The 18,267-nt window shown below is 51.2% G+C and overlaps 85 non-coding genes across 85 annotated transcripts; all 85 read right to left on the reverse strand.

The window, feature by feature from the left end:
- Positions 1 to 105: 105 nt before the first annotated feature.
- TRNAG-GCC (transfer RNA glycine (anticodon GCC)) lies at positions 106 to 176 on the reverse strand. Its single transcript has one exon. It is a non-coding gene; the product is annotated as a tRNA-Gly (tRNA).
- Positions 177 to 250: 74 nt separating this feature from the next.
- On the reverse strand, positions 251 to 321 carry TRNAS-GCU (transfer RNA serine (anticodon GCU)). The gene has a single exon. It is a non-coding gene; the product is annotated as a tRNA-Ser (tRNA).
- A 73-nt stretch (positions 322 to 394) lies between these two features.
- Positions 395 to 465, reverse strand: TRNAG-GCC (transfer RNA glycine (anticodon GCC)). Its single transcript has one exon. It is a non-coding gene; the product is annotated as a tRNA-Gly (tRNA).
- Positions 466 to 538: 73 nt separating this feature from the next.
- TRNAG-GCC (transfer RNA glycine (anticodon GCC)) lies at positions 539 to 609 on the reverse strand. Its single transcript has one exon. It is a non-coding gene; the product is annotated as a tRNA-Gly (tRNA).
- A 73-nt stretch (positions 610 to 682) lies between these two features.
- Positions 683 to 753, reverse strand: TRNAC-GCA (transfer RNA cysteine (anticodon GCA)). The gene has a single exon. It is a non-coding gene; the product is annotated as a tRNA-Cys (tRNA).
- Positions 754 to 969: 216 nt separating this feature from the next.
- On the reverse strand, positions 970 to 1,040 carry TRNAG-GCC (transfer RNA glycine (anticodon GCC)). Its single transcript has one exon. It is a non-coding gene; the product is annotated as a tRNA-Gly (tRNA).
- A 74-nt stretch (positions 1,041 to 1,114) lies between these two features.
- TRNAG-GCC (transfer RNA glycine (anticodon GCC)) lies at positions 1,115 to 1,185 on the reverse strand. The gene has a single exon. It is a non-coding gene; the product is annotated as a tRNA-Gly (tRNA).
- Positions 1,186 to 1,258: 73 nt separating this feature from the next.
- TRNAG-GCC (transfer RNA glycine (anticodon GCC)) lies at positions 1,259 to 1,329 on the reverse strand. Its single transcript has one exon. It is a non-coding gene; the product is annotated as a tRNA-Gly (tRNA).
- A 649-nt stretch (positions 1,330 to 1,978) lies between these two features.
- On the reverse strand, positions 1,979 to 2,049 carry TRNAG-GCC (transfer RNA glycine (anticodon GCC)). The gene has a single exon. It is a non-coding gene; the product is annotated as a tRNA-Gly (tRNA).
- A 73-nt stretch (positions 2,050 to 2,122) lies between these two features.
- On the reverse strand, positions 2,123 to 2,193 carry TRNAG-GCC (transfer RNA glycine (anticodon GCC)). Its single transcript has one exon. It is a non-coding gene; the product is annotated as a tRNA-Gly (tRNA).
- Positions 2,194 to 2,266: 73 nt separating this feature from the next.
- On the reverse strand, positions 2,267 to 2,337 carry TRNAG-GCC (transfer RNA glycine (anticodon GCC)). The gene has a single exon. It is a non-coding gene; the product is annotated as a tRNA-Gly (tRNA).
- Positions 2,338 to 2,554: 217 nt separating this feature from the next.
- Positions 2,555 to 2,625, reverse strand: TRNAG-GCC (transfer RNA glycine (anticodon GCC)). Its single transcript has one exon. It is a non-coding gene; the product is annotated as a tRNA-Gly (tRNA).
- A 650-nt stretch (positions 2,626 to 3,275) lies between these two features.
- TRNAG-GCC (transfer RNA glycine (anticodon GCC)) lies at positions 3,276 to 3,346 on the reverse strand. Its single transcript has one exon. It is a non-coding gene; the product is annotated as a tRNA-Gly (tRNA).
- A 73-nt stretch (positions 3,347 to 3,419) lies between these two features.
- Positions 3,420 to 3,490, reverse strand: TRNAG-GCC (transfer RNA glycine (anticodon GCC)). The gene has a single exon. It is a non-coding gene; the product is annotated as a tRNA-Gly (tRNA).
- A 73-nt stretch (positions 3,491 to 3,563) lies between these two features.
- On the reverse strand, positions 3,564 to 3,634 carry TRNAG-GCC (transfer RNA glycine (anticodon GCC)). The gene has a single exon. It is a non-coding gene; the product is annotated as a tRNA-Gly (tRNA).
- Positions 3,635 to 3,852: 218 nt separating this feature from the next.
- On the reverse strand, positions 3,853 to 3,923 carry TRNAG-GCC (transfer RNA glycine (anticodon GCC)). Its single transcript has one exon. It is a non-coding gene; the product is annotated as a tRNA-Gly (tRNA).
- A 218-nt stretch (positions 3,924 to 4,141) lies between these two features.
- Positions 4,142 to 4,212, reverse strand: TRNAG-GCC (transfer RNA glycine (anticodon GCC)). Its single transcript has one exon. It is a non-coding gene; the product is annotated as a tRNA-Gly (tRNA).
- Positions 4,213 to 4,285: 73 nt separating this feature from the next.
- TRNAG-GCC (transfer RNA glycine (anticodon GCC)) lies at positions 4,286 to 4,356 on the reverse strand. The gene has a single exon. It is a non-coding gene; the product is annotated as a tRNA-Gly (tRNA).
- A 73-nt stretch (positions 4,357 to 4,429) lies between these two features.
- TRNAG-GCC (transfer RNA glycine (anticodon GCC)) lies at positions 4,430 to 4,500 on the reverse strand. Its single transcript has one exon. It is a non-coding gene; the product is annotated as a tRNA-Gly (tRNA).
- Positions 4,501 to 4,573: 73 nt separating this feature from the next.
- TRNAG-GCC (transfer RNA glycine (anticodon GCC)) lies at positions 4,574 to 4,644 on the reverse strand. Its single transcript has one exon. It is a non-coding gene; the product is annotated as a tRNA-Gly (tRNA).
- Positions 4,645 to 4,861: 217 nt separating this feature from the next.
- On the reverse strand, positions 4,862 to 4,932 carry TRNAG-GCC (transfer RNA glycine (anticodon GCC)). Its single transcript has one exon. It is a non-coding gene; the product is annotated as a tRNA-Gly (tRNA).
- A 74-nt stretch (positions 4,933 to 5,006) lies between these two features.
- Positions 5,007 to 5,077, reverse strand: TRNAG-GCC (transfer RNA glycine (anticodon GCC)). Its single transcript has one exon. It is a non-coding gene; the product is annotated as a tRNA-Gly (tRNA).
- A 73-nt stretch (positions 5,078 to 5,150) lies between these two features.
- Positions 5,151 to 5,221, reverse strand: TRNAG-GCC (transfer RNA glycine (anticodon GCC)). The gene has a single exon. It is a non-coding gene; the product is annotated as a tRNA-Gly (tRNA).
- A 73-nt stretch (positions 5,222 to 5,294) lies between these two features.
- Positions 5,295 to 5,365, reverse strand: TRNAG-GCC (transfer RNA glycine (anticodon GCC)). Its single transcript has one exon. It is a non-coding gene; the product is annotated as a tRNA-Gly (tRNA).
- A 505-nt stretch (positions 5,366 to 5,870) lies between these two features.
- On the reverse strand, positions 5,871 to 5,941 carry TRNAG-GCC (transfer RNA glycine (anticodon GCC)). Its single transcript has one exon. It is a non-coding gene; the product is annotated as a tRNA-Gly (tRNA).
- A 217-nt stretch (positions 5,942 to 6,158) lies between these two features.
- On the reverse strand, positions 6,159 to 6,229 carry TRNAG-GCC (transfer RNA glycine (anticodon GCC)). The gene has a single exon. It is a non-coding gene; the product is annotated as a tRNA-Gly (tRNA).
- A 73-nt stretch (positions 6,230 to 6,302) lies between these two features.
- On the reverse strand, positions 6,303 to 6,373 carry TRNAI-GAU (transfer RNA isoleucine (anticodon GAU)). Its single transcript has one exon. It is a non-coding gene; the product is annotated as a tRNA-Ile (tRNA).
- Positions 6,374 to 6,446: 73 nt separating this feature from the next.
- TRNAG-GCC (transfer RNA glycine (anticodon GCC)) lies at positions 6,447 to 6,517 on the reverse strand. The gene has a single exon. It is a non-coding gene; the product is annotated as a tRNA-Gly (tRNA).
- A 73-nt stretch (positions 6,518 to 6,590) lies between these two features.
- TRNAG-GCC (transfer RNA glycine (anticodon GCC)) lies at positions 6,591 to 6,661 on the reverse strand. The gene has a single exon. It is a non-coding gene; the product is annotated as a tRNA-Gly (tRNA).
- A 73-nt stretch (positions 6,662 to 6,734) lies between these two features.
- TRNAG-GCC (transfer RNA glycine (anticodon GCC)) lies at positions 6,735 to 6,805 on the reverse strand. The gene has a single exon. It is a non-coding gene; the product is annotated as a tRNA-Gly (tRNA).
- Positions 6,806 to 6,878: 73 nt separating this feature from the next.
- Positions 6,879 to 6,949, reverse strand: TRNAG-GCC (transfer RNA glycine (anticodon GCC)). Its single transcript has one exon. It is a non-coding gene; the product is annotated as a tRNA-Gly (tRNA).
- Positions 6,950 to 7,166: 217 nt separating this feature from the next.
- Positions 7,167 to 7,237, reverse strand: TRNAG-GCC (transfer RNA glycine (anticodon GCC)). The gene has a single exon. It is a non-coding gene; the product is annotated as a tRNA-Gly (tRNA).
- A 73-nt stretch (positions 7,238 to 7,310) lies between these two features.
- Positions 7,311 to 7,381, reverse strand: TRNAG-GCC (transfer RNA glycine (anticodon GCC)). The gene has a single exon. It is a non-coding gene; the product is annotated as a tRNA-Gly (tRNA).
- A 73-nt stretch (positions 7,382 to 7,454) lies between these two features.
- On the reverse strand, positions 7,455 to 7,525 carry TRNAG-GCC (transfer RNA glycine (anticodon GCC)). Its single transcript has one exon. It is a non-coding gene; the product is annotated as a tRNA-Gly (tRNA).
- A 74-nt stretch (positions 7,526 to 7,599) lies between these two features.
- On the reverse strand, positions 7,600 to 7,670 carry TRNAG-GCC (transfer RNA glycine (anticodon GCC)). Its single transcript has one exon. It is a non-coding gene; the product is annotated as a tRNA-Gly (tRNA).
- Positions 7,671 to 7,744: 74 nt separating this feature from the next.
- Positions 7,745 to 7,815, reverse strand: TRNAG-GCC (transfer RNA glycine (anticodon GCC)). Its single transcript has one exon. It is a non-coding gene; the product is annotated as a tRNA-Gly (tRNA).
- Positions 7,816 to 8,032: 217 nt separating this feature from the next.
- Positions 8,033 to 8,103, reverse strand: TRNAG-GCC (transfer RNA glycine (anticodon GCC)). The gene has a single exon. It is a non-coding gene; the product is annotated as a tRNA-Gly (tRNA).
- A 74-nt stretch (positions 8,104 to 8,177) lies between these two features.
- Positions 8,178 to 8,248, reverse strand: TRNAS-GCU (transfer RNA serine (anticodon GCU)). The gene has a single exon. It is a non-coding gene; the product is annotated as a tRNA-Ser (tRNA).
- A 73-nt stretch (positions 8,249 to 8,321) lies between these two features.
- Positions 8,322 to 8,392, reverse strand: TRNAG-GCC (transfer RNA glycine (anticodon GCC)). Its single transcript has one exon. It is a non-coding gene; the product is annotated as a tRNA-Gly (tRNA).
- A 73-nt stretch (positions 8,393 to 8,465) lies between these two features.
- TRNAG-GCC (transfer RNA glycine (anticodon GCC)) lies at positions 8,466 to 8,536 on the reverse strand. The gene has a single exon. It is a non-coding gene; the product is annotated as a tRNA-Gly (tRNA).
- Positions 8,537 to 8,609: 73 nt separating this feature from the next.
- TRNAC-GCA (transfer RNA cysteine (anticodon GCA)) lies at positions 8,610 to 8,680 on the reverse strand. Its single transcript has one exon. It is a non-coding gene; the product is annotated as a tRNA-Cys (tRNA).
- A 505-nt stretch (positions 8,681 to 9,185) lies between these two features.
- Positions 9,186 to 9,256, reverse strand: TRNAI-GAU (transfer RNA isoleucine (anticodon GAU)). The gene has a single exon. It is a non-coding gene; the product is annotated as a tRNA-Ile (tRNA).
- A 74-nt stretch (positions 9,257 to 9,330) lies between these two features.
- On the reverse strand, positions 9,331 to 9,401 carry TRNAG-GCC (transfer RNA glycine (anticodon GCC)). Its single transcript has one exon. It is a non-coding gene; the product is annotated as a tRNA-Gly (tRNA).
- A 217-nt stretch (positions 9,402 to 9,618) lies between these two features.
- Positions 9,619 to 9,689, reverse strand: TRNAG-GCC (transfer RNA glycine (anticodon GCC)). The gene has a single exon. It is a non-coding gene; the product is annotated as a tRNA-Gly (tRNA).
- Positions 9,690 to 9,762: 73 nt separating this feature from the next.
- Positions 9,763 to 9,833, reverse strand: TRNAG-GCC (transfer RNA glycine (anticodon GCC)). Its single transcript has one exon. It is a non-coding gene; the product is annotated as a tRNA-Gly (tRNA).
- Positions 9,834 to 10,195: 362 nt separating this feature from the next.
- On the reverse strand, positions 10,196 to 10,266 carry TRNAG-GCC (transfer RNA glycine (anticodon GCC)). The gene has a single exon. It is a non-coding gene; the product is annotated as a tRNA-Gly (tRNA).
- Positions 10,267 to 10,339: 73 nt separating this feature from the next.
- Positions 10,340 to 10,410, reverse strand: TRNAG-GCC (transfer RNA glycine (anticodon GCC)). Its single transcript has one exon. It is a non-coding gene; the product is annotated as a tRNA-Gly (tRNA).
- A 73-nt stretch (positions 10,411 to 10,483) lies between these two features.
- On the reverse strand, positions 10,484 to 10,554 carry TRNAG-GCC (transfer RNA glycine (anticodon GCC)). The gene has a single exon. It is a non-coding gene; the product is annotated as a tRNA-Gly (tRNA).
- Positions 10,555 to 10,916: 362 nt separating this feature from the next.
- On the reverse strand, positions 10,917 to 10,987 carry TRNAG-GCC (transfer RNA glycine (anticodon GCC)). Its single transcript has one exon. It is a non-coding gene; the product is annotated as a tRNA-Gly (tRNA).
- A 73-nt stretch (positions 10,988 to 11,060) lies between these two features.
- On the reverse strand, positions 11,061 to 11,131 carry TRNAG-GCC (transfer RNA glycine (anticodon GCC)). Its single transcript has one exon. It is a non-coding gene; the product is annotated as a tRNA-Gly (tRNA).
- Positions 11,132 to 11,204: 73 nt separating this feature from the next.
- Positions 11,205 to 11,275, reverse strand: TRNAG-GCC (transfer RNA glycine (anticodon GCC)). Its single transcript has one exon. It is a non-coding gene; the product is annotated as a tRNA-Gly (tRNA).
- Positions 11,276 to 11,349: 74 nt separating this feature from the next.
- Positions 11,350 to 11,420, reverse strand: TRNAG-GCC (transfer RNA glycine (anticodon GCC)). The gene has a single exon. It is a non-coding gene; the product is annotated as a tRNA-Gly (tRNA).
- Positions 11,421 to 11,494: 74 nt separating this feature from the next.
- Positions 11,495 to 11,565, reverse strand: TRNAG-GCC (transfer RNA glycine (anticodon GCC)). Its single transcript has one exon. It is a non-coding gene; the product is annotated as a tRNA-Gly (tRNA).
- Positions 11,566 to 11,782: 217 nt separating this feature from the next.
- TRNAG-GCC (transfer RNA glycine (anticodon GCC)) lies at positions 11,783 to 11,853 on the reverse strand. The gene has a single exon. It is a non-coding gene; the product is annotated as a tRNA-Gly (tRNA).
- A 362-nt stretch (positions 11,854 to 12,215) lies between these two features.
- On the reverse strand, positions 12,216 to 12,286 carry TRNAG-GCC (transfer RNA glycine (anticodon GCC)). The gene has a single exon. It is a non-coding gene; the product is annotated as a tRNA-Gly (tRNA).
- A 73-nt stretch (positions 12,287 to 12,359) lies between these two features.
- On the reverse strand, positions 12,360 to 12,430 carry TRNAG-GCC (transfer RNA glycine (anticodon GCC)). Its single transcript has one exon. It is a non-coding gene; the product is annotated as a tRNA-Gly (tRNA).
- A 74-nt stretch (positions 12,431 to 12,504) lies between these two features.
- Positions 12,505 to 12,575, reverse strand: TRNAG-GCC (transfer RNA glycine (anticodon GCC)). Its single transcript has one exon. It is a non-coding gene; the product is annotated as a tRNA-Gly (tRNA).
- A 74-nt stretch (positions 12,576 to 12,649) lies between these two features.
- On the reverse strand, positions 12,650 to 12,720 carry TRNAG-GCC (transfer RNA glycine (anticodon GCC)). The gene has a single exon. It is a non-coding gene; the product is annotated as a tRNA-Gly (tRNA).
- A 217-nt stretch (positions 12,721 to 12,937) lies between these two features.
- Positions 12,938 to 13,008, reverse strand: TRNAG-GCC (transfer RNA glycine (anticodon GCC)). The gene has a single exon. It is a non-coding gene; the product is annotated as a tRNA-Gly (tRNA).
- Positions 13,009 to 13,082: 74 nt separating this feature from the next.
- Positions 13,083 to 13,153, reverse strand: TRNAS-GCU (transfer RNA serine (anticodon GCU)). The gene has a single exon. It is a non-coding gene; the product is annotated as a tRNA-Ser (tRNA).
- A 73-nt stretch (positions 13,154 to 13,226) lies between these two features.
- Positions 13,227 to 13,297, reverse strand: TRNAG-GCC (transfer RNA glycine (anticodon GCC)). The gene has a single exon. It is a non-coding gene; the product is annotated as a tRNA-Gly (tRNA).
- A 73-nt stretch (positions 13,298 to 13,370) lies between these two features.
- On the reverse strand, positions 13,371 to 13,441 carry TRNAG-GCC (transfer RNA glycine (anticodon GCC)). The gene has a single exon. It is a non-coding gene; the product is annotated as a tRNA-Gly (tRNA).
- A 362-nt stretch (positions 13,442 to 13,803) lies between these two features.
- On the reverse strand, positions 13,804 to 13,874 carry TRNAG-GCC (transfer RNA glycine (anticodon GCC)). The gene has a single exon. It is a non-coding gene; the product is annotated as a tRNA-Gly (tRNA).
- A 218-nt stretch (positions 13,875 to 14,092) lies between these two features.
- TRNAG-GCC (transfer RNA glycine (anticodon GCC)) lies at positions 14,093 to 14,163 on the reverse strand. Its single transcript has one exon. It is a non-coding gene; the product is annotated as a tRNA-Gly (tRNA).
- A 73-nt stretch (positions 14,164 to 14,236) lies between these two features.
- On the reverse strand, positions 14,237 to 14,307 carry TRNAG-GCC (transfer RNA glycine (anticodon GCC)). Its single transcript has one exon. It is a non-coding gene; the product is annotated as a tRNA-Gly (tRNA).
- Positions 14,308 to 14,380: 73 nt separating this feature from the next.
- TRNAG-GCC (transfer RNA glycine (anticodon GCC)) lies at positions 14,381 to 14,451 on the reverse strand. Its single transcript has one exon. It is a non-coding gene; the product is annotated as a tRNA-Gly (tRNA).
- A 74-nt stretch (positions 14,452 to 14,525) lies between these two features.
- Positions 14,526 to 14,596, reverse strand: TRNAG-GCC (transfer RNA glycine (anticodon GCC)). The gene has a single exon. It is a non-coding gene; the product is annotated as a tRNA-Gly (tRNA).
- A 74-nt stretch (positions 14,597 to 14,670) lies between these two features.
- TRNAG-GCC (transfer RNA glycine (anticodon GCC)) lies at positions 14,671 to 14,741 on the reverse strand. Its single transcript has one exon. It is a non-coding gene; the product is annotated as a tRNA-Gly (tRNA).
- Positions 14,742 to 15,246: 505 nt separating this feature from the next.
- On the reverse strand, positions 15,247 to 15,317 carry TRNAG-GCC (transfer RNA glycine (anticodon GCC)). Its single transcript has one exon. It is a non-coding gene; the product is annotated as a tRNA-Gly (tRNA).
- A 73-nt stretch (positions 15,318 to 15,390) lies between these two features.
- On the reverse strand, positions 15,391 to 15,461 carry TRNAG-GCC (transfer RNA glycine (anticodon GCC)). The gene has a single exon. It is a non-coding gene; the product is annotated as a tRNA-Gly (tRNA).
- Positions 15,462 to 15,679: 218 nt separating this feature from the next.
- TRNAG-GCC (transfer RNA glycine (anticodon GCC)) lies at positions 15,680 to 15,750 on the reverse strand. The gene has a single exon. It is a non-coding gene; the product is annotated as a tRNA-Gly (tRNA).
- A 74-nt stretch (positions 15,751 to 15,824) lies between these two features.
- On the reverse strand, positions 15,825 to 15,895 carry TRNAS-GCU (transfer RNA serine (anticodon GCU)). The gene has a single exon. It is a non-coding gene; the product is annotated as a tRNA-Ser (tRNA).
- Positions 15,896 to 15,968: 73 nt separating this feature from the next.
- On the reverse strand, positions 15,969 to 16,039 carry TRNAG-GCC (transfer RNA glycine (anticodon GCC)). The gene has a single exon. It is a non-coding gene; the product is annotated as a tRNA-Gly (tRNA).
- A 73-nt stretch (positions 16,040 to 16,112) lies between these two features.
- On the reverse strand, positions 16,113 to 16,183 carry TRNAG-GCC (transfer RNA glycine (anticodon GCC)). Its single transcript has one exon. It is a non-coding gene; the product is annotated as a tRNA-Gly (tRNA).
- Positions 16,184 to 16,256: 73 nt separating this feature from the next.
- TRNAG-GCC (transfer RNA glycine (anticodon GCC)) lies at positions 16,257 to 16,327 on the reverse strand. Its single transcript has one exon. It is a non-coding gene; the product is annotated as a tRNA-Gly (tRNA).
- A 73-nt stretch (positions 16,328 to 16,400) lies between these two features.
- Positions 16,401 to 16,471, reverse strand: TRNAG-GCC (transfer RNA glycine (anticodon GCC)). The gene has a single exon. It is a non-coding gene; the product is annotated as a tRNA-Gly (tRNA).
- Positions 16,472 to 16,544: 73 nt separating this feature from the next.
- TRNAG-GCC (transfer RNA glycine (anticodon GCC)) lies at positions 16,545 to 16,615 on the reverse strand. Its single transcript has one exon. It is a non-coding gene; the product is annotated as a tRNA-Gly (tRNA).
- A 73-nt stretch (positions 16,616 to 16,688) lies between these two features.
- On the reverse strand, positions 16,689 to 16,759 carry TRNAG-GCC (transfer RNA glycine (anticodon GCC)). The gene has a single exon. It is a non-coding gene; the product is annotated as a tRNA-Gly (tRNA).
- Positions 16,760 to 16,833: 74 nt separating this feature from the next.
- Positions 16,834 to 16,904, reverse strand: TRNAG-GCC (transfer RNA glycine (anticodon GCC)). The gene has a single exon. It is a non-coding gene; the product is annotated as a tRNA-Gly (tRNA).
- Positions 16,905 to 17,411: 507 nt separating this feature from the next.
- Positions 17,412 to 17,482, reverse strand: TRNAG-GCC (transfer RNA glycine (anticodon GCC)). Its single transcript has one exon. It is a non-coding gene; the product is annotated as a tRNA-Gly (tRNA).
- Positions 17,483 to 17,555: 73 nt separating this feature from the next.
- Positions 17,556 to 17,626, reverse strand: TRNAG-GCC (transfer RNA glycine (anticodon GCC)). The gene has a single exon. It is a non-coding gene; the product is annotated as a tRNA-Gly (tRNA).
- Positions 17,627 to 17,699: 73 nt separating this feature from the next.
- On the reverse strand, positions 17,700 to 17,770 carry TRNAI-GAU (transfer RNA isoleucine (anticodon GAU)). The gene has a single exon. It is a non-coding gene; the product is annotated as a tRNA-Ile (tRNA).
- Positions 17,771 to 17,844: 74 nt separating this feature from the next.
- Positions 17,845 to 17,915, reverse strand: TRNAG-GCC (transfer RNA glycine (anticodon GCC)). The gene has a single exon. It is a non-coding gene; the product is annotated as a tRNA-Gly (tRNA).
- Positions 17,916 to 17,988: 73 nt separating this feature from the next.
- On the reverse strand, positions 17,989 to 18,059 carry TRNAG-GCC (transfer RNA glycine (anticodon GCC)). Its single transcript has one exon. It is a non-coding gene; the product is annotated as a tRNA-Gly (tRNA).
- A 74-nt stretch (positions 18,060 to 18,133) lies between these two features.
- Positions 18,134 to 18,204, reverse strand: TRNAG-GCC (transfer RNA glycine (anticodon GCC)). The gene has a single exon. It is a non-coding gene; the product is annotated as a tRNA-Gly (tRNA).
- Positions 18,205 to 18,267: the final 63 nt, after the last annotated feature.

Genomic DNA, 18,267 nt, shown 5'->3' on the forward strand with positions numbered 1-18,267 from the left:
GGCGAGTATTCGACCACTGAACCACCGACGCCATTTACTTACTCCTGCATTCGTGGCATGCATATATAGCGTAACAGTACGCGTGAGATTTTCTAATGATAACGATGCGTCAGCCGGTAATCGAACCCGGATCACCCGCGTGGCAGGCGAGTATTCTACCACTGAACCACCGACGCCATTTGCTTTCTCCTGCAATCATGGCATGCATATATAGCGTAACAGCACGCGTGAGCTTTTCTAAAGATAACAATGCGTCGGCCGGGAATCAAACCCGGGTCACCCGCGCAGCAGGTGAGTATTCTATCACTGAACCACCAACGCCATTTGCTTACTCCTGCGTTCATGGCATGCAATATTGCGGAATAGCACGCAGGTACTTTTCTAAAATAAACGATGCGTCGGCCGGGAATCGAACCCGGGTCACCCGCGTGGCAGGCGAGTATTCTACCACTGAACTACCGACGCCATTTGCTTACTCCTGCATTCATGGCATGCAAGATTGTGTAACAGCATGTGTGAGCTTTTACAAAAATAATGATGCGTCGGCCGGGAATCGAACCCGGGTCACCCGCGTGGCAGGCGAGTATTCTACCACTGAACCACCGACGCCATTTGCATACTCCTGCATTCATGGCATGCAATATTGTGTAACAGCATGCGTGAGCTTTTACAAAAATAACGATGCGTCGGCCGGGAATCGAACCCGGGTCGCCCGCGTTGCAGACGAGTATTCTACCACTGAACCACCGACGCCATTTGCTTACTCCTGCATTCATGGCATGATATTTTGCGTAACAGCACGCGTGAGCGTTTCTAAAAATAACGATGCGTCAGCTGGAATCGAACCCGGGTCACCCGCGTGGCAGGCGAGTATTCTACCACTGAACCACCATTGCCATTTGCTTACTCCTGCATTCATGGCATGCAATATTGTGTAACAGCATGCGTGAGCTTTTACAAAAATAACGATGCGTCAGGCGGGAATCGAACCCGGGTCACCCGCGTGGCAGGCGAGTATTCTACCATTGAACCACCGACGCTATTTGCTTTCTCCTGCAATCATGGCATGCATATATAGCGTAACAGCACGCGTGAGCTTTTCTAAAAATAACGATGCGTCGGCCGTGAATTGAACCCGGGTCACCCGTGTGGCAGGCGAGCATTCTACCACTGAACGACCGACGCCATTTGTTTTCTCCGGCATTCATAACATGCAATATAGCGTAACAGCACGTGTGAGCTTTTCAAAAAGTAACAATGCTTCGGCAGGGAATCGAACCCGGGTCACCCGCGTGGCAGGCGAGTATTCTACCACTGAACCACCGACGCCTTTTGCTTACTCCTGCATTCGTGGCATTGAATATTGCGTAACAGCACGCGTGAGCTTCTCTAAAGATAACGATGCGTCGGCCGATAATCGAACTTGGGTCACCCGCGTGGCAGGCGAGTATTCTACCACTGAAGCACCGACGCAATTTGCTTGCTCCGGCATTCATGGCATGCAATATTGCGAATCAGCACGCCTGAGCTTTTCTAAAAATAACGAAGCGTCAGCCGGGAATAGAACCCGGGTCACCCGCGTGGCACACGAGTATTCTACCACTGAACCACCAACGCCATTTGCTTACTCCTGCATTCTTGACATGCAATGTTGTGGAATAGCACGCAGGAACTTTTTTAAAATAAACGATGCATCGGCCGGGAATCGAACCAGGGTCACCAGTGTGGCAGGCGAGCATTCTACTACTGAACCACCGACGCCATTTGTTTACAGTGGCATTCATGACATGCAATATTGCGTAACAGCACGTGTGAGCTTTTCTAAAAGTAGCGATGCTTTGGCAGGAAATAGAACCCGGGTCACCCGCGTGTGAGGCGAGTATTCTACCACTGAACCACCGACGCCATTTGCTTACTCCTGCATTCATGGCATGCAATATTGCGAATCAGCACGCGTGAGCTTTTCTAAAAATAACGATGCGTCAGCAGGGAATAGAACCCGGGTCACCCGCGTGGCAGGCGAGTATTCTACCACTGAACCACCGACGCCATTTGCTTACTCCTGCATTCATGGCATGCAATATTGCGAATCAGCACGTGTGAGCTTTTCAAAAAGTAACAATGCTTCGGCAGGGAATCGAACCCGGATCACCCGCGTGGCAGGCGAGTATTCTACCACTGAACCACCGACGCCATTTGCTTACTCCTGCATTCGTGGCATTGAATATTGCGAATCAGCACGCATGAGCTTTTCTAAAAATAACGATGCGTCAGCCGGGAATAGAACCCGTGTCACCCGCGTGGCAGGCGAGTATTCTACCACTGAACCACCGACGCCATTTGCTTACTCCTGCATTCATGGCATGTAATATTGCGAATCAGCACGCGTGAGCTTTTCTAAAAAACAAAATGTTTTGGCAGGGAATCGAACCCGGCTCAGCCGCGTGGCAGGCGAGTATTTTACCACTGAACCACCGACGCCAATTGCTTACTCCTGCATTTAGGACATGATATTTTGCGTACCAGCACGCGTTAGCGTTTCTAAAAATAACGATGCGTCAGCCGGGAATCGAACCCGGGTCACCCGCGTGGCAGGCGAGTATTTTACCACTGAACCACCGACGCCATTTGCTTACTCTGGCATTCATGGCATGCAATATTGCGAATCAGCACGCGTGAGCTTTTCTAAAAATAACGATGCGTCTGCCGAGAATCGAACTTGGGTCAGCCGCGTGGCAGGCGAGTATTCTACCACTGAAGCACCGACGCAATTTGCTTGCTCCTGCATTCATGGCATGCATATATAGCGTAACAGCACGCGTGAGCTTTCCTAAATATAACGATGCGTCGGCCGGGAATCGAACCTGGGTCACCCGCGCAGCAGGTGAGTATTCTATCACTGAACCACCAACGCCATTTGCTTACTCCAGCATTCATGACATGCAATATTGCGGAATAGCACGCAGGTACTTTTCTAAAATGAACGATTCGTCGGCCGGCAATCGAACCCGACTCACCCGCGGGGCAGGCGAGTATTCTACCACCGAACCACCGACGCCATTTGCTTACTCCTGCATTCATGGCATGCAATATTGTGTAACAGCATGCATGAGCTTTTCTAAAAATAACAATGCGTCGGCCGGGAATCAAACCCGGGTCACCCGCGCAGCAGGTGAGTATTCTATCACTGAACCACCAACACCATTTGCTTACTCCTGCATTCATGGCATGCAATATTGCGGAATAGCACGCAGGTACTTTTCTAAAATAAACGGTGCGTCGGCCGGGAATCGAACCCGGGTCACCCGCTTGGCAGGCAAGTATTCTACCACTGAACCACCGACGCCATTTGCTTACTCCTGCATTCATGGCATGCAATATTGTGTAACAGCATGCGTGAGCTTTTACAAAAATAACGATGCGTCGGCCGGGAATCGAACCCGGGTCACCCGCGTGGCAGGCGAGTATTCTACCACTGAACCACCGACGCCAATTGCTTACTCCTACATTCATGGCATGCAATATTGTGTAACAGCATGCGTGAGCTTTTACAAAAATAACGATGCGTCGGCCAGGAATCGAACCCGGGTCGCCCGCGTGGCAGACGAGTATTCTACCACTGAACCACCGACGCCATTTGCTTACTCCTGCATTCGTGGCATTGAATATTGTGGAATAGCACGCAGGTACTTTTCTAAAATAAACGATGCGTCGGCCGGGAATCGAACCCGGGTGACTCGCGAGGCTGGCGAGTATTCGACCACTGAACCACCGACGCCATTTGCTTACTCCTGCATTCGTGGCATGCATATATAGCGTAACAGTACGCGTGAGCTTTTCTAAAAATAACGATGTGTCAGCCGGGAATCGAACCCGGGTCACCCGCGTGGCAGGCGAGTATTCTACCACTGAACCACCGACGCCATTTGCTATCTCCTGCAATCATGGCATGCATATATAGCGTAACAGCACGCGTGAGCTTTTCTAAAGATAACAATGCGTCGGCCGGGAATCAAACCCGGGTCACCCGCGCAGCAGGTGAGTTTTCTATCACTGAACCACCAATGCCATTTGCTCACTCCTGCATTCATGGCATGCAATATTGCGGAATAGCACGCAGGAAGTTTTCTAAAATAAACGATGCGTCGGCCGGGAATCAAACCCGGGTCACCCGCGTGGCAGGCGAGTATTCTACCACTGAACCACCGACGCCATTTGCTTACTCCTGCATTCATGGCATGCAATATTGTGTAACAGCATGCGTGAGCTTTTACAAAAATAGCGATGCGTCGGCCGGGAATCGAACCCGGATCACCCGCGTGGCAGGCGAGTATTCTACCACTGAACCACCGACGCCATTTGCTTACTCCTGCATTCATGGCATGCAATATTGTGTAACAGCATGCGTGAGCTTTTACAAAAATAACGATGCGTCGGCCGGGAATCGAACCCGGGTCGCCCGCGTGGCAGACGAGTATTCTACCACTGAACCACCGACGCCATTTGCTTACTCCTGCATTCATGGCATGCAATATTGTATAACAGCATGCGTGAGCTTTTACAAAAATAACGATGCGTCGGCCGGGAATCGAACCCGGGTTACCCGCGTGGCAGGCGACTATTCTACCACTGAACCACCGACGCCATTTGCTTACTCCTGCATTCATGGCATGCAATATTGTGTAACAGCATGCGTGAGCTTTTACAAAAATAACGATGCGTCGGCCGGGAATCGTACCCGGGTCCCCCTCGTGGCAGACGAGTATTCTACCACTGAACCACCGACGCCATTTGCTTACTCCTGCATTCATGGCATTGAATATTGTGGAATAGCACGCAGGTACTTTTCTAAAATAAATGATGCGTCGGCCGGGAATCGAACTCGGGTCACCCGCGTGGCAGGCGAGTATTCTACCACTGAACCACCGACGCCGTTTGCTTGCTCCAGCATTCATGGCATGCATATATAGCGTTACAATACGCGTGAGCTTTTCTAAAAATAACGATGCGTCAGGCGGGAATCGAACCCGGGTCACCCGCGTGGCAGGCGAGTATTCTACCACTGAACCACCGACGCCATTTGCTTACTCCTGCATTCTTGACATGCAATATTGTGGAATAGCACGCAGGAACTTTTTTAAAATAAACGATGCGTCGGCCGGGAATAGAACCCGGGTCACCCGCGTGGCAGGCGAGTATTCTACCACTGAACCACCGACGCCATTCGCTTACTCCTGCATTCATGGCATGCAATATTGCGAATCAGCACGCGTGAGCTTTTCTAAAAATAACGATGCGTCAGCGGGGAATAGAACCCGGGTCACCCGCGTGGCAGGCGAGTATTCTACCACTGAACCACCGACGCCATTTGCTTACTCCTGCATTCATGGCATGTAATATTGCGAATCAGCAGGCGTGAGCTTTTCTAAAAATAACGATGCGTCAGCCGGGAATAGAACCCGGGTCACCCGCGTGGCAGGCGAGTATTTTACCACTGATCCACCGACGCCATGTGCTGACTCCGGCATTCATGGCATGCAATATTGCGTAACAGCACGTGTGAGCTTTTATAAAAATTGCGATGCGTCGGCCCGGAATCGAGCCCAGGTCAACCGCGTGGCAGGCGAGTATTCTACCACTGAACAACCGACACCATTTGCCTACTCCTGCATTATTAACATGCGATATTGCGGAAAGGCACGCAAGAAAATTTTAAAAAAACACGATGTTTCGGCAGGGAATCGAACCCGGGTCAGCCGCGTGGCAGGCGAGTATTTTACCACTGAACCACCGACGCCAATAGCTTACTCCTGCATTCATGGCATGATATTTTGCGTAACAGCACGCGTGAGCGTTTCTAAAAATAACGATGCGTCAGCTGGGAATCGAACCCGGGTCACCCACGTGGCAGGCGAGTATTCTACCACTGAACCACCGACGCCATTTGCTTGCTCCTGCGTTCGTGGCATGCATATATAGCGTAAGAACACGCGTGAGCTTTTTAAAGATAACGATGCGTCGGCCGTGAATTGAGCCCGGGTCACTCGTGTGGCAGGCGAGTAATATACCACTGAACCACCGATGCCATTTGTATTCTCCGGCATTCATGACATGCAATATTGCGTAACAGCACGTGTGAGCTTTTCAAAAAGTAACAATGCTTCGGCAGGGAATCGAACCCGGGATACCCGCGTGGCGGGCGAGTATTCTACCACTGAACCACCGACGCCATTTGCTTACTCCTGCATTCGTGGCATTGAATATTGCATAACAGCACGCGTGAGCTTTTCTAAAGATAACGATGCGTCGGCCGAGAATCGAACTTGGGTCACCCGCGTATCAGGCGAGTATTCTACCACTGAAGCACCGACGCAATTTGCTTGCTCCTGCATTCATGGCATGCAATATTGTGTAACAGCATGCGTGAGCTTTTACAAAGATAACGATGCGTCAGCCGGGAATAGAACCCGGGTCACCCGCGTGGCAGGCGAGTATTCTACCACTGAACCACCGACGCCATTTGCTTACTCCTGCATTCTTGACATGCAATATTGTGGAATAGCACGCAGGAACTTTTTTAAAATAAACGATGCGTCGGCCGCGAATAGAACCCGGGTCACCCGCGTGGCAGGCGAGTATTCTACCACTGAACCACCGACGCCATTCGCTTACTCCTGCATTCATGGCATGCAATATTGCGAATCAGCACGCGTGAGCTTTTCTAAAAATAACGATGCGACAGCCGGGAATAGAACCCGGGTCACCCGCGTGGCAGGCGAGTATTCTACCACTGAACCACCGACGCCATTTGCTTACTCCTGCATTCATGGCATGTAATATTGCGAATCAGCAGGCGTGAGCTTTTCTAAAAATAACGATGCGTCAGCCGGGAATAGAACCCGGTTCACCCGCGTGGCAGGCGAGTATTTTACCACTGAACCACCGACGCCATGTGCTGACTCCGGCATTCATGGCATGCAATATTGCGTAACAGCACGTGTGAGCTTTTATAAAAATTGCGATGCGTCGGCCCGGAATCGAGCCCAGGTCAACCGCGTGGAGGGCGAGTATTCTACCACTGAACAACCGACACCATTTGCCTACTCCTGCATTATTGACATGCGATATTGTGTAACAGCATGCGTGAGCTTTTACAAAAATAACGATGCGTCGGCCGGGAATCGAACCCGGGTCGCCCGCGTGGCAGACGAGTATTCTACCACTGAACCACCGACGTCATTTGCTTACTCCTGCATTCATGGCATGCAATATTGTGTAACAGCATGCGTGAGCTTTTACAAAAATAACGATGCGTCGGCCGGGAATCGAACCCGGGTCACCCGCGTGGCAGGCGAGTATTCTACCACTGAACCACCGACGCCATTTGCTTACTCCTGCATTCATGGCATGCAATATTGTGTAACAGCATGCGTGAGCTTTTACAAAAATAACGATGCGTCGGCCGGGAATCGAACCCGGGTCGCCCGCGTGGCAGACGAGTATTCTACCACTGAACCACCGACGCCATTTGCTTACTCCAGCATTCGGGGCATGCATATATAGCGTAACAGCACGCGTGAGCTTTTCTAAAAATAACGATGCGTCAGCCGGGAATCGAACCCGGGTCACCCGCGTGGCAGGCGAGTATTCTACCACTGAACCACCGACGCCATTTGCTTTCTCCTGCAATCATGGCATGCATATATAGCGTATCAGCACGCGTGAGCTTTTCTAAAGATAACAATGCGTCGGGCGGGAATAGAACCCGGGTCACCCGCGTGGCAGGCGAGTATTCTACCACTGAACCACCGACGCCATTTGCTTACTCCTGCATTCGTGGCATTGAATATTGTGGAATAGCACGCAGGTACTTTTTAAAATAAACGATGCGTCGGCCGGGAATCGAACCCGGGTGACTCGCGAGGCTGGCGAGTATTCGACCACTGAACCACCGACGCCATTTACTTACTCCTGCATTCGTGGCATGCATATATAGCGTAACAGTACGCGTGAGATTTTCTAATGATAACGATGCGTCAGCCGGTAATCGAACCCGGATCACCCGCGTGGCAGGCGAGTATTCTACCACTGAACGACCGACGCCATTTGCTTTCTCCTGCAATCATGGCATGCATATATAGCGTAACAGCACGCGTGAGCTTTTCTAAAGATAACAATGCGTCGGCCGGGAATCAAACCCGGGTCACCCGCGCAGCAGGTGAGTATTCTATCACTGAACCACCAACGCCATTTGCTTACTCCTGCGTTCATGGCATGCAATATTGCGGAATAGCACGCAGGTACTTTTCTAAAATAAACGATGCGTCGGCCGGGAATCGAACCCGGGTCACCCGCGTGGCAGGCGAGTATTCTACCACTGAACTACCGACGCCATTTGCTTACTCCTGCATTCATGGCATGCAAGATTGTGTAACAGCATGTGTGAGCTTTTACAAAAATAATGATGCGTCGGCCGGGAATCGAACCCGGGTCACCCGCGTGGCAGGCGAGTATTCTACCACTGAACCACCGACGCCATTTGCTTACTCCTGCATTCATGGCATGCAATATTGTGTAACAGCATGCGTGAGCTTTTACAAAAATAACGATGCGTCGGCCGGGAATCGAACCCGGGTCGCCCGCGTTGCAGACGAGTATTCTACCACTGAACCACCGACGCCATTTGCTTACTCCTGCATTCATGGCCAGATATTTTGCGTAACAGCACGCGTGAGCGTTTCTAAAAATAACGATGCGTCAGCTGGAATCGAACCCGGGTCACCCGCGTGGCAGGCGAGTATTCTACCACTGAACCACCGACGCCATTTGCTTGCTCCTGCGTTCGTGGCATGCATATATAGCGTAAGAACACGCGTGAGCTTTTTTGAAGATAACGATGCGTCGGCCGTGAATTGAGCCCGGGTCACTCGTGTGGCAGGCGAGTATTATACCACTGAACCACCGATTCCATTTGTATTCTCCGGCATTCTTGACATGCAATATTGCGTAACAGCACGTGTGAGCTTTTCAAAAAGTAACAATGCTTCGGCAGGGAATCGAACCCGGGATACCCGCGTGGCGGGCGAGTATTCTACCACTTAACCACCGACGCCATTTGCTTACTCCTGCATTCGTGGCATTGAATATTGCATAACAGCACGCGTGAGCTTTTCTAAAGATAACGATGCGTCGGCCGAGAATCGAACTTGGGTCACCCGCGTATCAGGCGAGTATTCTACCACTGAAGCACCGACGCAATTTGCTTGCTCCTGCATTCATGGCATGCATATATAGCGTAACAGCACGCGTGAGCTTTTCTAGATATAACGATGCGTCGGCCGGGAATCGAACCCGGGTCACCCGCGGGGCAGGCGAGTATTCTACCACTGAACCACCGACGCCATTTGCTTACTCCTGCATTCATGGCATGCATATATAGCGTATTATCACGCGTGAGTTTTCTAAATATAACAATGCGTCTGCCGGGAATTGAACCTGGGTCACCCGCGTGGCAGCCGAGTATTATACCACTTAACCACCAACGCCAGTTCCTTACTCCGGCATTCATGGCATGCAATATTGCGAATCAGCATGCGTGAGCTTTTACAAAAATAACGATGCGTCGGCCGGGAATCGAACCCGGGTCACCCACGTGGCAGGCGAGTATTCTACCACTGAACCACCGACGCCATTTGCTTACTCCTACATTCATGGCATGCAATATTGTGTAACAGCATGCGTGAGATTTTACAAAAATAACGATGCGTCGGCCGGGAATCGAACCCGGGTCGCCCGCGTGGCAGACGAGTATTCTACCACTGAACCACCGACGCCATTTGCTTACTCCTGCATTCGTGGCATTGAATATTGTGGAATAGCACGCAGGTACTTTTCTAAAATAAACGATGCGTCGGCCGGGAATCGAACCCGGGTGACTCGCGAAGCTGGCGAGTATTCGACCACTGAACCACCGTCACCATTTGCTTACTCCTGCATTCGTGGCATGCATATATAGCGTAACAGTACGCGTGAGCTTTTCTAAAAACAACGATGCGTCAGCTGGGAATAGAACCCGGGTCACCCGCGTGGCTGGCGAGTATTCTACCACTGAACCACCGACGCCATTCGCTTACTCCTGCATTCATGGCATGCAATATTGCGAATCAGCACGCGTGAGCTTTTATAAAAATAATGATGCGTCAGCCGGGAATAGAACCCGGGTCACCCGCGTGGCAGGCGAGTATTCTACCACTGAACCACCGACGCCATTTGCTTACTCCTGCATTCATGGCATGTAATATTGCGAATCAGCACGCGTGAGCTTTTCTAAAAATAACGATGCGTCAGCCGGGAATAGAACCCGGGTCACCCGCGTGGCAGGCGAGTATTTTACCACTGAACCACCGACGCCAATAGCTTACTCCTGCATTCATGGCATGATATTTTGCGTAACAGCACGCGTGAGCGTTTCTAAAAATAACGATGCGTCAGCTGGGAATCGAACCCGGGTCACCCGCGTGGCAGGCGAGTATTCTACCACTGAACCACCGATGCCATTTGTATTCTCCGGCATTCATGACATGCAATATTGCGTAACAGCACGTGTGAGCTTTTCAAAAAGTAACAATGCTTCGGCAGAGAATCGAACCCGGGATACCCGCGTGGCGGACGAGTATTCTACCACTGAACCACCGACGCCATTTGCTTACTCCTGCATTCGTGGCATTGAATATTGTGGAATAGCACGCAGGTACTTTTCTAAAATAAACGATGCGTCGGCCGGGAATCGAACCCGGGTGACTCGCGAGGCTGGCGAGTATTCGACCACTGAACCACCGTCACCATTTGCTTACTCCTGCATTCGTGGCATGCATATATAGCGTAACAGTACGCGTGAGCTTTTCTAAAAACAACGATGCATCAGCTGGGAATAGAACCCGGGTCACCCGCGTGGCAGGCGAATATTCTACCACTGAACCACCGACGCCATTCGCTTACTCCTGCATTCATGGCATGCAACATTGCGAATCAGCACGCGTGAGCTTTTATAAAAATAACGATGCGTCAGCCCGGAATAGAACCCGGGTCACCCGCGTGGCAGGCGAGTATTCTACCACTGAACCACCGACGCCATTTGCTTACTCCTGCATTCGTGGCATTGAATATTGCATAACAGCACGCGTGAGCTTTTCTAAAGATAACGATGCGTCGGCCGGGAATCGAACCCGAGTCACCCGCGCGGCAGGCGAGTATTCTACCACTGAACCACCAACGCCATCTGCTTGCTCCTGCATTCATGTCATGCATATATAGCGTAACAGCATGCATGAGCTTTTCTAAAAATAACAATGCGTCGGCCGGGAATCAAACCCGGGTCACCCGCGTGGCAGGCGAGTATTCTACCACTGAACCACCGACGCCATTTGCTTTCTCCTGCAATCATGGCATGCATATATAGCGTAACAGCACGCGTGAGCTTTTCTAAAGATAACAATGCGTCGGGCGGGAATAGAACCCGGGTCACCCGCGTGGCAGGCGAGTATTCTACCACTGAACCACCGACGCCATTTGCTTACTCCTGCATTCGTGGCATTGAATATTGTGGAATAGCACGCAGGTACTTTTTAAAATAAACGATGCGTCGGCCGGGAATCGAACCCGGGTGACTCGCGAGGCTGGCGAGTATTCGACCACTGAACCACCGACGCCATTTGCTTACTCCAGCATTCGGGGCATGCATATATAGCGTAACAGCACGCGTGAGCTTTTCTAAAAATAACGATGCGTCAGCCGGGAATCGAACCCGGGTCACCCGCGTGGCAGGCGAGTATTCTACCACTGAACCACCGATGCCATTTGTATTCTCCGGCATTCATGACATGCAATATTGCGTAACAGCACGTGTGAGCTTTTCAAAAAGTAACAATGCTTCGGCAGAGAATCGAACCCGGGATACCCGCGTGGCGGACGAGTATTCTACCACTGAACCACCGACGCCATTTGCTTACTCCTGCATTCGTGGCATTGAATATTGTGGAATAGCACGCAGGTACTTTTCTAAAATAAACGATGCGTCGGCCGGGAATCGAACCCGGGTGACTCGCGAGGCTGGCGAGTATTCGACCACTGAACCACCGTCACCATTTGCTTACTCCTGCATTCGTGGCATGCATATATAGCGTAACAGTACGCGTGAGCTTTTCTAAAAACAACGATGCATCAGCTGGGAATAGAACCCGGGTCACCCGCGTGGCAGGCGAATATTCTACCACTGAACCACCGACGCCATTCGCTTACTCCTGCATTCATGGCATGCAACATTGCGAATCAGCACGCGTGAGCTTTTATAAAAATAACGATGCGTCAGCCGGGAATAGAACCCGGGTCACCCGCGTGGCAGGCGAGTATTCTACCACTGAACCACCGACGCCATTTGCTTACTCCAGCATTCGGGGCATGCATATATAGCGTAACAGCACGCGTGAGCTTTTCTAAAAATAACGATGCGTCAGCCGGGAATCGAACCCGGGTCACCCGCGTGGCAGGCGAGTATACTACCACTGAACCACCGACGCCATTTGCTTTCTCCTGCAATCATGGCATGCATATATAGCGTATCAGCACGCGTGAGCTTTTCTAAAGATAACAATGCGTCGGGCGGGAATAGAACCCGGGTCACCCGCGTGGCAGGCGAGTATTCTACCACTGAACCACCGACGCCATTTGCTTACTCCTGCATTCGTGGCATTGAATATTGTGGAATAGCACGCAGGTACTTTTTAAAATAAACGATGCGTCGGCCGGGAATCGAACCCGGGTGACTCGCGAGGCTGGCGAGTATTCGACCACTGAACCACCGACGCCATTTACTTACTCCTGCATTCGTGGCATGCATATATAGCGTAACAGTACGCGTGAGATTTTCTAATGATAACGATGCGTCAGCCGGTAATCGAACCCGGATCACCCGCGTGGCAGGCGAGTATTCTACCACTGAACGACCGACGCCATTTGCTTTCTCCTGCAATCATGGCATGCATATATAGCGTAACAGCACGCGTGAGCTTTTCTAAAGATAACAATGCGTCGGCCGGGAATCAAACCCGGGTCACCCGCGCAGCAGGTGAGTATTCTATCACTGAACCACCAACGCCATTTGCTTACTCCTGCGTTCATGGCATGCAATATTGCGGAATAGCACGCAGGTACTTTTCTAAAATAAACGATGCGTCGGCCGGGAATCGAACCCGGGTCACCCGCGTGGCAGGCGAGTATTCTACCACTGAACTACCGACGCCATTTGCTTACTCCTGCATTCATGGCATGCAAGATTGTGTAACAGCATGTGTGAGCTTTTACAAAAATAATGATGCGTCGGCCGGGAATCGAACCCGGGTCACCCGCGTGGCAGGCGAGTATTCTACCACTGAACCACCGACGCCATTTGCTTACTCCTGCATTCGTGGCATTGAATATTGTGGAATAGCACGCAGGTACTTTTCTAAAATAAACGATGCGTCGGCCGGGAATCGAACCCGGGTGACTCGCGAAGCTGGCGAGTATTCGACCACTGAACCACCGTCACCATTTGCTTACTCCTGCATTCGTGGCATGCATATATAGCGTAACAGTACGCGTGAGCTTTTCTAAAAACAACGATGCGTCAGCTGGGAATAGAACCCGGGTCACCCGCGTGGCTGGCGAGTATTCTACCACTGAACCACCGACGCCATTCGCTTACTCCTGCATTCATGGCATGCAATATTGCGAATCAGCACGCGTGAGCTTTTATAAAAATAATGATGCGTCAGCCGGGAATAGAACCCGGGTCACCCGCGTGGCAGGCGAGTATTCTACCACTGAACCACCGACGCCATTTGCTTACTCCTGCATTCATGGCATGTAATATTGCGAATCAGCACGCGTGAGCTTTTCTAAAAATAACGATGCGTCGGCCGGGAATCGAACCCGGGTGACTCGCGAGGCTGGCGAGTATTCGACCACTGAACCACCGTCACCATTTGCTTACTCCTGCATTCGTGGCATGCATATATAGCGTAACAGTACGCGTGAGCTTTTCTAAAAACAACGATGCATCAGCTGGGAATAGAACCCGGGTCACCCGCGTGGCAGGCGAATATTCTACCACTGAACCACCGACGCCATTCGCTTACTCCTGCATTCATGGCATGCAACATTGCGAATCAGCACGCGTGAGCTTTTATAAAAATAACGATGCGTCAGCCGGGAATAGAACCCGGGTCACCCGCGTGGCAGGCGAGTATTCTACCACTGAACCACCGACGCCATTTGCTTACTCCTGCATTCGTGGCATTGAATATTGCATAACAGCACGCGTGAGCTTTTCTAAAGATAACGATGCGTCGGCCGGGAATCGAACCCGAGTCACCCGCGCGGCAGGCGAGTATTCTACCACTGAACCACCAACGCCATCTGCTTGCTCCTGCATTCATGTCATGCATATATAGCGTAACAGCATGCATGAGCTTTTCTAAAAATAATAATGCGTCGGCCGGGAATCAAACCCGGGTCACCCGCGTGGCAGGCGAGTATTCTACCACTGAACCACCGACGCCATTTGCTTTCTCCTGCAATCATGGCATGCATATATAGCGTAACAGCACGCGTGAGCTTTTCTAAAGATAACAATGCGTCGGGCGGGAATAGAATCCGGGTCACCCGCGTGGCAGGCGAGTATTCTACCACTGAACCACCGACGCCATTTGCTTACTCCTGCATTCATGGCATGCAATATTGCGAATCAGCACGCGTGAGCTTTTCTAAAAATAACGATGCATCAGCCGGGAATAGAACCCGGGTAGACCGCGTGACAGACGAGTATTCTACCCCTGAACCACCAACGCTATTATCTTACTCCTGCATTCTTGACATGCAATATTGTGGAATAGCACGCAGAAACTTTTTTAAAATAAACGATGCGTCGGACGGGAATCGAACCAGGGTCACCAGTGTGGCAGGCGAGAGTTCTACCACTGAACCACCGACGCCATTTGCTTACTACGGCATTCATGGCATGCAATATTGCGTAACAGCACGCGTGAGCTTTTCTAAAAGTAACAATGCTTCGGCAGCGATTTAAACACAGGTAACCCGCGTGGCAGGCGAGTATTCTACCACTGAACCACCGACGCCATTTGCTTACTCCGGCATTCATGGCATGCAATATTGCGAATCAGCACGCGTGAGCTTTTACAAAAATAACGATGCGCCGGCCGGGAATCGAACCCGGGTCACCCACGTGGCAGGCGAGTATTCTACCACTGAACCACCGACGCCATTTGCTTACTCCTACATTCATGGCATGCAATATTGTGTAACAGCAAGCTTGAGCTTTTACAAAAATAACGATGCGTCGGCCGGGAATCGAACCCTGGTCGCCCGCGTGGCAGACGAGTATTCTACCACTGAACCACCGACGCCATTTGCTTACTCCTTCATTCGTGGCATTGAATATTGTGGAATAGCACGCAGGTACTTTTCTAAAATAAACGATGCGTCGGCCGGGAATCGAACCCGGGTGACTCGCGAGGCTGGCGAGTATTCGACCACTGAACCACCGTCGCCATTTGCTTACTCCTGCATTCGTGGCATGCATATATAGCGTAACAGTACGCGTGAGCTTTTCTAAAAACAACGATGCGTCAGCCGGGAATCGAACCCGGGTCACCCGCGTGGCAGGCGAGTATTCTACCACTGAACCACCGACGCCATTTGCTTTCTCCTGCAATCATGGCATGCATATATAGCGTAACAGCACGCGTGAGCTTTTCTAAAGATAACAATGCGTCGGCCGGGAATCAAACCCGGGTCACCCGCGCAGCAGGTGAGTATTCTATCACTGAACCACCAACGCCATTTGCTTACTCCTGCATTCATGGCATGCAATATTGCGGAATAGCACGCAGGTACTTTTCTAAAATAAACGATGCGTCGGCCGGGAATCGAACCCGGGTCACCCGCGTGGCAGGCGAGTATTCTACCACTGAACCACCGACGCCATTTGCTTACTCCTGCATTCATGGCATGCAATATTGTGTAACAGAATGCGTGAGCTTTTACAAAAATAACGATGCGTTGGCCGGGAATCGAACCCGGGTCAACCGCGTGGCAGGCGAGTATTCTACCACTGAACCACCGACGCCATTTGCTTACTCCTGCATTCATGGCATGCAATATTGTGTAACAGCATGCGTGAGCTTTTACAAAAATAACGATGCGTCGGCCGGGAATCGAGCCCGGGTCGCCCGCGTGGCAGACGAGTATTCTACCACTGAACCACCGACGCCATTTGCTTACTCCGGCATTCATGGCATGCAATATTGTGTAACAGCATGCGTGAGCTTTTACAAAAATAACGATGCGTCGGCCGGGAATCGAACCCGGGTCACCCGCGTGGCAGACGAGTATTCTACCACTGAACCACCGACGCCATTTGCCTACTCCTGCATTCATGGCATGCAATATTGTGTAACAGCATGCGTGAGCTTTTACAAAAATAACGATGCGTCGGCCGGGAATCGAACCCGGGTCGCCCGCGTGGCAGACGAGTATTCTACCACTGAACCACCGACGCCATTTGCTTACTCCTGCATTCGTGGCATTGAATATTGTGGAATAGCACGCAGGTACTTTTCTAAAATAAATGATGCGTCGGCCGGGAATCGAACCCGGGTCACCCGCGTGGCAGGCGAGTATTCTACCACTGAACCACCGACGCCGTTTGCTTGCTCCAGCATTCATAGCATGCATATATAGCGTAACAGCACGCGTGAGTTTTTCTAAAAATAACGATGCGTCAGCTGGGAATCGAACCCGGGTCACCCGCGTGGCAGGCGAGTATTCTACCACTGAACCACCGACGCCATTTGCTTGCTCCTGCGTTCGTGGCATGCATATATAGTGTAAGAACACGCGTGAGCTTTTTTAAAGATAACGATGCGTCGGCCGTGAATTGAGCCCGGGTCACTCGTGTGGCAGGCGAGTATTATACCACTGAACCACCGATGCCATTTGTATTCTCCGGCATTCATGACATGCAATATTGCGTAACAGCACGTGTGAGCTTTTCAAAAAGTAACAATGCTTCGGCAGGGAATCGAACCCGGGATACCCGCGTGGCGGACGAGTATTCTACCACTGAACCACCGACGCCATTTGCTTACTCCTGCATTCGTGGCATTGAATATTGTGGAATAGCACGCAGGTACTTTTCTAAAATAAACGATGCGTCGGCCGGGAATCGAACCCGGGTGACTCGCGAGGCTGGCGAGTATTCGACCACTGAACCACCGTCACCATTTGCTTACTCCTGCATTCGTGGCATGCATATATAGCGTAACAGTACGCGTGAGCTTTTCTAAAAACAACGATGCGTCAGCTGGGAATAGAACCCGGGTCACCCGCGTGGCAGGCGAATATTCTACCACTGAACCACCGACGCCATTCGCTTACTCCTGCATTCATGGCATGCAACATTGCGAATCAGCACGCGTGAGCTTTTATAAAAATAACGATGCGTCAGCCGGGAATAGAACCCGGGTCACCCGCGTGGCAGGCGAGTATTCTACCACTGAACCACCGACGCCATTTGCTTACTCCTGCATTCGTGGCATTGAATATTGCATAACAGCACGCGTGAGCTTTTCTAAAGATAACGATGCGTCGGCCGAGAATCGAACTTGGGTCACCCGCGTATCAGGCGAGTATTCTACCACTGAAGCACCGACGCAATTTGCTTGCTCCTGCATTCATGGCATGCATATATAGCGTAACAGCACGCGTGAGCTTTTTTAAATATAACGATGCGTCGGCCGGGAATCGAACCCGGGTCACCCGCGGGGCAGGCGAGTATTATACCACTGAACCACCAACGCCAGTTGCTTACTCCTGCATTCATGACATGCAATTATCTGTAACAAGACGTCTCAGCTTCTTCAAAAATAACAATGCGTCGGCCGGGAATCGAACCCGGGTCACCCGCGCGGCAGGCGAGTATTCTACCACTGAACCACCAACGCCATCTGCTTGCTCCTGCATTCATGTCATGCATATATAGCGTAACAGCATGCATGAGCTTTTCTAAAAATAACAATGCGTCGGCCGGGAATCAAACTCGGGTCACCCGCGTGGCAGGCGAGTATTCTACCACTGAACCACCGACGCCATTTGCTTTCTCCTGCAATCATGGCATGCATATATAGCGTAACAGCACGCGTGAGCTTTTCT

Source organism: Rhipicephalus microplus, chromosome 2, assembly GCF_043290135.1.
Source record: "Rhipicephalus microplus isolate Deutch F79 chromosome 2, USDA_Rmic, whole genome shotgun sequence".
Taxonomy (NCBI): Eukaryota; Metazoa; Arthropoda; class Arachnida; order Ixodida; family Ixodidae; genus Rhipicephalus; species Rhipicephalus microplus.